Source organism: Caretta caretta, chromosome 1 (assembly GCF_965140235.1).
Source record: "Caretta caretta isolate rCarCar2 chromosome 1, rCarCar1.hap1, whole genome shotgun sequence".
Taxonomy (NCBI): Eukaryota; Metazoa; Chordata; order Testudines; family Cheloniidae; genus Caretta; species Caretta caretta.
Genome location: NC_134206.1, coordinates 211665633 through 211677278, shown reverse-complemented (window position 1 = coordinate 211677278; position 11646 = coordinate 211665633).

Genomic DNA, 11646 nt, shown 5'->3' with positions numbered 1-11646 from the left:
ATGCCGGCGATCGACGCCCGGGTTTGCAATGTCTTGGCGGAAACTTGGAGCGGGAGTCCGAGCGGGAATGGCGTCGACAACCGTGCCGTGACTGATTGCAGTACCTGCTCCAAGATGAGGACCGTTGGCAATGCCTGCCGCAGTCCCATTGCTATTCGGTCCTTGAGGATGAGCAGTGCCGAGAATCCCGGCTGGACGGAACCCAGCTAGACAGTCTGGTCGGCATCGAGGGCGATCAACATGGACTCTGCCCTGAATGGTCGCAGGGCGGTGAACGGTGTCAGAAACGTTCCCTCAACCAAGAAGAATCTCCTTCCTTAGAAGTTTTTAAGGTCAGGCTTGACAAAGCCCTGGCTGGGATGATTTAATTGGGGATTGGTCCTGCTTTGAGCAGGGGGTTGGACTAGATGACCTCTTGAGATCCCTTCCAACCCTGATATTCTATGATTCTATGATTCAGCACCAGGCTGGAGGTGACTGCGGAGATCCCACTTGCCTCTGGAGTGTGGGGCCGACATCGGCGGTGCTCCGGGCACCGGCATGGATATAACGTCCCGGGCCGCCTGGAGGGCTTCAGGCATGGATGGCATCCGGACATCCAGAGAGGCCTGTTCTGAAGGGGCCTGGCTACTCCGCTCAACGTGAGTCGGAAGCCTGGGGCCCGGTGTGGATTGAGGACTGCCCGACATGGGCCTAGCCTCTGTCCAAGACTTCCCTCGGTGCCGCTGTGAAGAGGGAGTCTTCCTGGCCCTCTTGGTGTGCCCCGTGGATGGGGACTGGTGCTGACTGGTAGATGGCACTGGTGGGTCGCTGCATACCGACGCCGCAGTGCCGGGTACCGGTTCGGAGCGGCGTGCTGGAGTCGGGGTCAGCACTGACTCCATCAGGATGGCCCGAAGCCTAATGTCCCTTTCTCTTTTGGTCCAAGGCTTAAAAGACTTGCAAATCTTGCACCTTTTGTTGATATGAGTTTCTCCCAAACAGCGCAGTCTGTATGCAGGTCACTTCTTGGCACAGAACGCCTACAAGAGCCACATGACTTAAACCCTGGGGCGTGGGGCATGCCCTGGCCCGGGCTCACTGACTAACTAAACTAACTAAACAGCCAACTAACTACAGGTACTAACACTGAACGAACAAACATTTCTGGGGACGAGCTACAGCAAAGCTGGAGCAGAGTAGTTCTGACGCACTTTCACTGGTGGCTAGAAGGAACTGAGGGTGGGGGGAGTGCACAGCTCCCCTTATACCGTGCCAGGCAGGCACCACTCCAGGGGCCGTGGGGGGCACTCCCCCCCCTTACGGTACTGCTAGGGGAAAAACTTCTGGCACTGATGCACGTGGTGAGCACACACACCTATTGTGAAATACACATGAGCAATCGAAGAAGAACTAATGGGCTTGTACCACTAGGAGGATCCCATATGGTAATTCCTACATTCCTGGATCCTGTTGTGAACTGAACTGAGACCACGCTCCACAAAGCTTGCTTCACACATAGGACACCAAATGGCTGACCCTTTTCTTTATTACTGACATGGGACTGGATTGAAACCAGTGTCCTAGAGGTGAAAGGCTCTGTGTGTGATGCCCTAACACCCTTCAGCCAGCCAGTCCCCACTGACTGTCTTCCACATAGAGATCTTGGTCCTCCTCTTCTTGGACAGAAGATCTGGGTATGTCAAAACTGGTAGGCTGGAAGGGTAAGATAATGCCTGAAAGGTATGAAGGAGGGGGATAGCATCTTCCACACATACCTGGCAGGAGTAAAGGGTGGTTTAGTTTCTGGCAGCTGGGATTCTGCGCCTTTCCCATTACCCCCATTTAGAGCCCAGACATGATCTCCATGAGTTGTTTTTGCCACTTTCAAAGCCTCCCTCAGCTCCACCCTGACAGCTCCTAGCTGTAGCTGCCATCCTGGTAAGAACACAGCTTGGACACTGGCAGAGAGAAGAACCAAGAGGACAAAGAGAGAGTAGGGCCAAGACTGGAGCTTCAGCATCTTCAGCTTCTCCCAGGATTTGTGGGAGGTGAAGTAGGGTGGGATATTTAGCATCTGTACTAGCTGCAATCTCTCTCGCTCTCTGGCCATTCCTTTTATAGCCTTAGCTCTGGCTGTCACTTGGCCCCCAATTTCCCACTCAACTACCTCCTGGAGCTCATTAACCTTCCAGCCACTTTGTACATGATGATATAGATCAGGGTGAGCACAGCAACCCCTTCCTCCAAAGAAAAGGGACGAAGATGTTTATTCAGTGTCAGGAAAGACAAATGAGACCTCAGCGGCAGCTGGCCAGTAGCTGGTGGTATTTAGATGCTGGCCAGAGTCATAAGCAAGGTGGGCTGGTGTAGCACAGAGTCAGAACTGGAGTCACTTCCTAAGGAGGTAGCAAAAGCATCAACATGTAACAAAGCTTTTCGGTGTCAGGATGCAGTTAAAGTTATACCATGTGTCAACTCTGGTGGTGGTGGTGGGAGTGTGACTCAAATTCTTCTACTGCCAGTGGCTGTAGCTGCCACTGAGTTCACGGGGTGATAAAGTGAACTTCAATACTAGTATTTGAAGGTGCAGATTTTGCTGAACTTGTGGGGCTGAGAGCATAAATACCAGTTAATGTCCCACAACACATATCTCACTACTGGATGTATAAATCCCAGTGATATTACTCTGGGGCATAGATCCTGCCAGACTAGAGGGGGCATGGTGGAACAGGAAGCCCAGTGCTAGTGCCCCAAGGGCCATATAGCTGCAGACATTAAACATTTCTAAATCACCAGCACCAGATAACTTGCATACATGAGTTTTAAAAGAACTGCCTGATGAGCTCACTGGACGGTTAATGTTGATTAGGAAAGTTCCAGAAGACTGGAAGAAAGCTAATGTTGCATCAATTTTTAAAAAAGATTAAATGGGATGACACAGGTAGTTATAAGCGTGTCAGTCTGACATCGATCCCAGACAAGATAATGGAGTGGCTCATATGGGACTAGATTAATAAAGAATTAAAGGAAGTTAATAAAATTAAATAAAAATTAAATTAAAAAATACATAAAAAGTGGAAGTACTCAATGCTTTTTTTGCTTTGGTCTTCACAGACAAGGTCAGCTCCCAGACTGCTGCACTGGGCAGCACAGTACGGAGAGGAGGTGAGCAGCCCTCAGTGTTGAAAGAACAGGTTAAGGACTATTTAGAAAAGCTGGACATGCACAAGTCCATGGGTCCAGATCTAATGCATCCAAGGGTGCTGAGGGAGTTGGCTGATGTGATTGCAGAGCCATTGGCCATTATCTTTGAAAACTCATGGTGACCAGGGGAGGTCCCAGATGATTGGAAAAAGGCAAATACAGTGCCCATTTTAAAAAAGGGAGGAAGGAGAATCTGGGGAACTGCACACCAGTTAGCCTCACGTCAGTCCCTGGAAAAATCATGGAGCAGGTCCTCAAGGAATCCATTTTGAAGCACTTGGAGGAGAGGAAGGTGATCAGGAACAGTCAACATGGATTCACCAAGGGCAAGTCATGCCTGACCAGCCTGATTGCCTTCTAAGATGAGATAACTGGCTTTGTGGATATGGGGAAAGTGGTGGATGTGATATATCTTGACTTTAGCAAAGCTTTTGATACGGTCTCCCACAATATTCTTCCCAGCAAGTTAAAGAAGTATGAATGGACTATAAGGTGGATAGAAAGCTGGCTAGATCATCGTGCTAGAAGAAGTGATCAATGGCTCAGTGTCTAGTTGGCAGCGGAGTGCCTCGGGGTTGGTCTGGGGCCGGTTTTGTTCAACATCTTCATTAATGAACTGGATGATGAGATGGATTGCACCCTCAGCAAGTTTGTGGATGACACTAAACTGGGGGGAGAGGTAGATATGCTGAAGGATAGAGATAGTGTCCAGAGTGACCTAGACAAATTGGAGGATTGATCCAAAAGAAATCTGATGAGGTTCCAACAAGGACAAGTGCAGAGTCCTACATTTAGGACAGAAGAATCTCATGCACTGCTACAGGCTGGGGACTGACTGGCTAAGCAGAAGTTCTGCAGAAAAGGACCTGGGGATTACAGTGGATGAGAAGCTGGATATGAGACAACAGTGTGCCCTTGTTGCTAAGAAGGCTAACGGCATATTGGGCTGCATTAGTAGGAGCATTGCCAACTGATTGGGGGAAATGATTATTCCCCTCTATTCAGCACTGGTGAGGCCACATCTGGAGTACTGCATCCAGTTTTGGGGCCCCCCACTACGGAAGGGATGTGAACAAATTGGAGAGAGTCCAGCGGAGGGCAACGAAAATTATTAGGGGGCTGGGGTACATGACTTATGAGGAGAGGCTGAGGGAACTGGTATTATTTCGTCTGCAGAAGAGAAGGGGGACAGGGATTTGATGGCAGCCTTCAACTACCTGAAGGGGGGTTCCAAAGAGGATGGAGCTCGGCTGTTCTCAGGGGTGGCAGGTGACAGAACAAGGAGCATTGGTCTCAAGTTGCAGTGTGGGAGGTCTAGGTTGGATATTAGGAAACACTATTTCACTAGGAGGGTGGTGAAGCACTGGAATGGGTTACCTAGGGAGGTGGTAGAATCTCCTTCCTTAGAGTTTTTTAAGGCCCGGCTTGACAAAGTCCTGGCTGGGATGATTTAGTTGGTGTTGGTCCTGCTTTGAGCAGAGGGTTGGATTAGATGACCTCCTGAGGTCTCTTGCAACCCTAATATTCTATGATTCTATGATTCTTCTAATGCCAATCAACATAGTTTATGGAAAATAGATCCTGTCAAACAACTTGATGTATTTTTTTATGAGATTACAAGTTTGATTGATAAAGATAAGTGTTGATGTAATATATGTGGCCCAGATCCACAAAGGTACTTAGGTTCCTAAGTCCCAATTTAAGCTCCACTGCAATCCACAAAACTCCTGCTGAACCCTGTAGGTGGCTAAATTCAGCCAGTGCCTAAATTTCTGCCTCTGGGCATGTGCACTATTAGGTGCCAGGAAGCCTATCTCCCATGTAAGGCCCAGAGCAATTAATGAACCCAGGAAACATTTGGCTGCCTATCTCACACGTGGGATCCAAGCCAGCAAGTGTGCTCAGAGGCTGCCTACCAGCTCAGGTCCCTTTCAAAATCTAGCAGGAGGAGAAGTGGTGGTGGTACCTTGTAACTTTTAGCCCAGTTGTTAGAGTACTCACCTGGGACTCATTCTCTCCCTCTGGCCCATGTTCAAAGAGAGAATGTGACTCTGAAGTCGAGTGGTTAGGCACCCACTGACACAGGATCCAGTCCCTCTTCAATTATTTATCCACAGTGCCACAGCTTTGACAGGAGAGACAAAGGGAGCCCTACATCAGGCTATCCCATAGCTCAGATATTAGTGCACATGCCTGAGAGGGGTAGGAGACCCTTGTTCAAATCCTTTCTCTACCTGAGGAGGAAACTGAACTCAGGTCTGACCCATCCCAGGTGCGTGCTCTGATCACTGGGCTAAGAGTTATAAGGTGGCCACTATCTCTTCTCCCCACTTTTGTGTGAAGCAAGGCCGGCACCTAATTCATTTTCACAAGAAACAGCTTAGGCTCCTAAGTTGTCTGACTCCAGGTAGTGGGTTCCCTTGTGTAGTTTGCTATGCAAAGATATGGCACTTAAGCCCAGGCTGCAGGGAGGTGCCTACCACTGTGAGAGGGGGAGGGCTGAGCAGACACCCCTGGCATTTGCATCTCCCATTGGATAGTTTAGGCAGCTCCCCATTCATCATGCTAGCTTTTGTGGATCACATTTTAAGGCCCCTCTGTCCTCCCATTCATTGTATAGGAGTCTAGGTGCCTAACTCAGGCTTTACGGATTACACTGTTGTTCCTGTGATTTTCTCGGCCTCTAAAAGTTATGCACCACAATGCTCAGCATTGCAGTGGCTAAGTCCCTTTGTGGCTATGGGCTTTAAACTTCTGTAAGGCATGTGACTTGGTACTGCATGATATTTTGACTAAAAAACTAGAATACAAAATTAATAGGACACACATTAAATTGATTAAAACCTGGCTAAATGATAGGTCTCAACATTTAATGGTAAATGGGGAATCATCACTGAGTATGTGTTTCTAATGACGTCCTGCAGGGGGCAATTCTTGGCCCTACAAAAAACGGTTACCTACCTTTTCGTAACTGTTGTTCTTCTAGATACATTGCTCATGTCCATTCCATTCTAGGTGTGCGCGCGCCCACATGCATGGTCGGAGATTTATGCCTTAGCGATAGCCATGGGGTTGGAAGTGGAGTGCTCTGGAGTGCCACACTCATGTGTTGGTATATTAGGCGCTGCCAGCACTATGCCCTCTCAGTTTCTTCTTGCCAGCAACTCCAACAGAGGGGCAGGAGGGCAGGTAATGGAATACCTCAAAGAACAACAGTTACCAAAAGGTAGTGTAAGCAGGGTCTGAATGAATGCTTCCCTGGCAGCTAGGGACTTTGGATTTGTTTATGTAAATATAGTTTGCTCCTGCTCTGCTTAGATATTCAGCACATAGAGCAGTGTCAAAGTAATAAATTTTGGCTGGTATTGTGCACAAATCACTTTAGTACTGAATACAGGGGTAGTGAAATGCTGTTACCAAAATGTTGTAATTATTGTAGGAATACAGGAAGCAGGACTGTGCTTAACATGTCCCAAATGAGGGGGGGGTCACTTTTAGCTGAAAGAACCTTGAAAGGACCAGGGGCTCGAATGCTAGAGCCCTGTGAAAGTAAGAGGTGGGTGGACAGATGTCCCAGCCAGGAGGTGTTGACGCTCCCTAGAAGTCCCCACACTGATTTGACTTGTTCCTCCCCACTGTTCAAAGAAAGAACTAAATAGGCTTCATTAGGAGCCTCTTAGTTATTTTAAATGCTCAATCAGAGCTAAAAATCAGTTATGGTGGGACTGTTTCTGCCCTGCCTGCCAAGAGCTAAAAATCACTAAGAGACTGATGTGCAGAGGTTACAGCAGAGGGGCAGGTGGCAGCAGAAGATGACTGACAGTTGGCTGGAGAATGAGAGGTGGCGAGGCGCAGCGAACAGCCAGCAGGGCGGCTGGCGGAGAGCTGCAGTGAGCAGCCAGCAGACGGCTGGCAGAGAGGCATGGCGGACAAGTGCCCAAGCAGTGGAGTGAGTAAGGTACCTCCTTACCTCCACCCAGCGTAGGAGGTGAACTTTGCAGATGCACCTGGATCTGCACTGACCAAGGACAGCAACTGTGAGTGGGGTGCAGAACAGGGATGGGTATCCTAAAGGGAATTTTGGGTTGCAGGACTTAAGAACCTGAGGGGGAAAAGGACACTGTCCAACTTACATGAGCAGTGGGTCTTCTGCTGATGGTTTATGTTTATGAACCCTGTTTGTGGTGTTTTCCCAAATTAATGCCCAGTTACTTCCCTCCTTTTATTAAAAGTTTTTCTGCTACATTCAGACTCTGTGCTTGTGAGTGGGGACGTATTGTCTCTCAGAGGCACCCCAGGGTGGTGTGTAATTTTCCCAGGTTACTGGGTGGGGGCTCAAGCTGGTTCTATGTTGTATCGATGGAAAGGAACCCCTAGATTTTGAACCCGGCCCTAGTTGCTGCTGGTTTTGCCTGGCAGAAAGGTTACACATTAACCATTTTTTCTTCTTTGAGCAGCATGCCGAACCGGTGCTGGCAAGGCCACACAGGGGCTATTAAGGTAACCTTTGCCCTGTCCTGTTTGATCTTCACTAGGACTGGTGGGAAGGCATACATCAGAGCCCTTGACCATGGAAGGAGAAATGCATTTGACAGGGAACCCTTGTCTGTCCCCCAGATTGAACAGAACATGTGGCATTTCCTGGTCTGTCTGGATGCGAACAGGGTCCACCTGGGGAGTCCCCCACTTCCTTGAAGATTGCACTGACAGGCTCTGAGTGGAGCGACTGCTCATGGCGAGATCAGAAGGTCCTGCTGAGGCAATCTGCTAATATGTTCCTGGTCCCTGGCAGGGGCGCAGCTACCAGATGAATGGCATGCCACACACAAAAGTCCTAAAGGCGGAAAGCTTCTTGGCAAAGGGCCGATGACCTGGCTCTGCCCTGCTTGTTGATGTAATACATTGCAGTGGTATTGTTCATCAGGACCTACAACCAATGAGTCCCTGCCCTTCAGGTGGGGCAAGAAAGCCTGGCAGGCCAGGTGAACCCTCTGAGCTCCCTGATGTTGATATGGAGAACCAGATCATCCTGCAACCAGCGGCCATGGGTACTGAGCTCGCCCAGGTGGGTCCCCAGCCCAAGTCCAAAGCATCGGAGACCAGGGTCAACGATGGGGCCGGGGCCATGAAAGGAACTCCCTCCAACAATGACCTGGGGTCCAACCACCAATCCAATAATGACCGGATGTGATCCGGCACCCTGACTACCCGGTCTAGGTCATCTCTGTTGGGGACGTAGACTGATGCCAGCGACACTTGCAGTGGCCGGAGAAGGAGCCTGGCATGACTGACTACATATGTACATGCGGCCATGTGGTCCCAACAACCACAGGCAGATGTGAGCCACAGTGAGAGGGTGGTTCTTCACATGGGAGATCAGGTCTGACATGGCCTGAAAACGTGCTACCAGAAGGAAGGCTCTGGCTCATGTGGAGTCGAGAATCGCCCCAATAAACTCTATTCACTGGACCAGACTTAAGGTGGATTTTTTCTCGTTTATTAAGAAACCCAGGTCGTGGCAGATAGAATGCACCAGATCGAGGCTCCCTCTGCACTTGTTCCTGAGACCTGCCCTTGATGAGCCAGTCGGCAAGATACGGGAAGACCTGGACCCCTCAACATCTCAAGTAAGCAGCCACTGGCGCCATACATTTTGTGAACACCTTTGGGGCCAATGAGAGGCCAAGGGCAGTGCTGTGAATTGAAAATGGTGTCCGCCCACTATGAAACAGAGGAAACATCTGTGACCTTGGAATATGGAAATTAGCATCCTTCAAGTCGAGGGCAGAGTATCAGTCTCCCGGATCCAGGACGGGGATGATGGAGGCCAGGGAGACCATGCAAAACTTCAACTTCCTGAGAGACTTGGTGAGGCGACACAGGTCCTTACTTTTGCTTTTGGGATTAGGAAGTAGCAGGAATAGACCCCTTTCCCTCCATATCCTGAGGAACTTCCTCCACTGCCTCCAGGTGCAGGAGGTTCTCAACGTCTTGAACAAGGAGTTGCTCGTGAGAAGGGTCCCTGAAGAGGGATGGGGAAGAGGATGTGTGGGAGGGAGCGGCGGACAAGAATTGCAGAATATAGCCCCAAGATACTACATCCAGCACCCAGCGATCCGACGTGACCCACTACCAGGCCGAATGGTAGGGAGGCAGACGGTCAAGGAAAGAACCAGGTGGATCCGGGGAGTTGACTGGGGTGTCAATCTCAAGCTCACCTTCAAAATTAGCACTTGTGGCCGCCAGACTGCTTTGCCGGGCCGGGCTGCGCGGGTGAGCAGGAGGAGAAAGGGCGGCGACGACTAAAGCTTGTGTCTCTATCCCTTCTCCTGGCCTGATGAGGCTGCCAAGGCCTTGGTGGCAGGGATGGCTGGAACTGCTTCCTTGCAGACTGCGGCGTATGCATACCCAGTGAGTAAAGGGTGGCCCGAGTGTCCTTTAACCCACACAGCCTCACATCCATCTGCTCCGCAAAGTATTCATTCCCATTGAATGGAAGGTCCTGAATTGAGGTCTGCATTTCTTGGGACAGGCCAGTGGTTTGAAGCCAGGTGCTGTGCCTCATGACCACCATTGATGTGACCACCCTAGCCTCCGAGTCTGCCAAATCCCATGCCATTTGGAGAGAGCACCTCACTGCCGTGGTACCCTCCTTCACCAGGGTGCCACATTCCTGGGCCAACCCTTGAGGGAGGGACTCCTTAATTTATGGGACTCTTTCCGTAAGTTCAAAATTGTACCTGCCCAAGAGGGCCTGGTGGTTCACCACCTGGAATTGCAGGCTGGCAGTTGAATAGATTTTCTTCCCAAAAATGTCCAGTCTTTTGGCATCTTTATTTTTGGGAGTTGTATTGGTGAGTCCCTGCTTGTCCATCACGTTGGCCACAGAGACGACCAGCGAGCCTGGAGATGGGTGGGTATGAAGGTATTCGAACCCTTTGGCTGGGATGAAGTACTTCTTTTTGGCCCTTTTGGAGGTGGGAGGGATGGACAACAGGGTTTGCCAGAGGGCCTTGGCTATTTTCAGGACCCTGTCATGCACTGGTAGTGCAACACGGGCAGGGGTAGAACCCGAGAGAACATTGAACAAGGTGTCTGCCTGCTCGGCCATCTCCTCCACCTCCAGGCCCAAGTTCTCGGCCACCCCTTGAAGCAGGGCCAGGTGTTCCTTAAAATTGTCCGGCGTGCTGGCCCTCAAGGGTCCTGCCACCACCTTGTCCAGGGATGAGGACGACGATTGTACTGCCAGGAGCAGGCCCCAGGACAACATCTCCCGTGGGGGAAGGAGAGTTTGGGGTGGGCACTGTCTCCTCTCCCCCGACCTCCAAGTGCATTTCATGCACCAAGCTTGGTGCCGCTGGTGCCGTCAACTGTTGCTCTGAGGTGGTGGCAGCTGAGCAGCGTGAAGGGGACATCAGCATCACCGGCATGCCCCATGCACTCCTATAGGACCACTGCGCTGGCCACTGGCCATGCTGCGCCATAGATGTTGATGTGGCCTCTGGTGCCCAGTCATGCCGGTGGAGTCTCAGCGAGGGGCTGAACTGCCCTTCTGTGCCAGAGAAATCCCCTTCCGGTGACCACAAAATCATAGAATATCAGGGTTGGAAGGGACCGCAAGAGGTCATCTAGTCCAACCCCCTGCTCAAAGCAGGACCAGTCCCCAATGTTTGCCCCAGATCCCTAAATGGCCCCCTCAAGGATTGAACTTACAACCCTGGGTCTAGCAGGCCAATGCTCAAACCACTGAGCTATCCCTCCCCCCCATGGAGGGGCTCTCAACGCCTGTGTTTGCCTGCTGACTGTCGCTGCTGGAGACAGGTGCTTGGAGTGGGAAGACAAGTGCTGGTGTCGGGGGTACCAGTATCGCGACAGGGAGCGCTCCCATGGGGCAGGTGACAGAGATCTGCGCCGGGAGGATAACCGGCGGGAGGGCGAACGGTGCTGTTAGGTGACTGGCACCTTCCCCTAGGTGATTCGCATTGAGATGGCAGGGACCGTGAACGCAGTGCCGGTGACCAAGGGCGAGGCCCAGAGGATCTGGGCTGCGATACCAGAGATCTGCAACGTGGAGATGGGGAACGCTGCCTTGGCTCCAGGGGATCAGCAGTGCTCCACTGTCCTCTGGGGGGTCTTGGCAGCTGGCTTGCCCTCATACGGAGCCTTTGCTGCTTCCTGCAGCACACATGGTGCCGTTGGCAGTGGTGGAGGCCTCTGCTCTCTCGGCGCCGGGGGAGCTTGGGAAGGCATCAGTGTCACCACAAGTTTGGTTCCCCTACTGCTCCCGGGAATCGGTGGTGGATCCTTTAAGGGGCTAAGGGCCCTGACTGGGGAGGCACATCTGCATGGCTCTGACATGCGTCCTTTGCCTAATGGCCTTTCTTACCCGGTGCTGGGGAGCCATGCTTCTTAGTTTTCTTTCTGAGCACCGGTGCCGGGGAGTGGTGCTGGGCAAAGCCC